Raw genomic sequence first — 248 nt, 5'->3', positions numbered from 1 at the left:
AAAAAATTAGGGTTCTCCAACGAACCACGCTATACGATTAATAATTTTTGTGAGAACCTATAGTTGACAAAAAAAAAAATTAAAATCAACTATCCAAGCATATCACATGTCGCTTTTTTTCTAAGGAGGAAGAATGAAAATGATATAATTTATTGATACTACAAAAAATTATTCACAAAAAGGTGTGCATGAAATCATTTACTTTATCAGGTTTAGAATTTAACATTTATATTTCTATTTTTTTATTA

The sequence above is a fragment of the Arachis ipaensis genome, chromosome B05, assembly GCF_000816755.2.
Source record: "Arachis ipaensis cultivar K30076 chromosome B05, Araip1.1, whole genome shotgun sequence".
Lineage (NCBI taxonomy): Eukaryota > Viridiplantae > Streptophyta > Magnoliopsida > Fabales > Fabaceae > Arachis > Arachis ipaensis.
The sequence above is the reverse complement of the archived record's forward strand: the minus strand, read 5'-3'. Positions refer to the sequence as shown.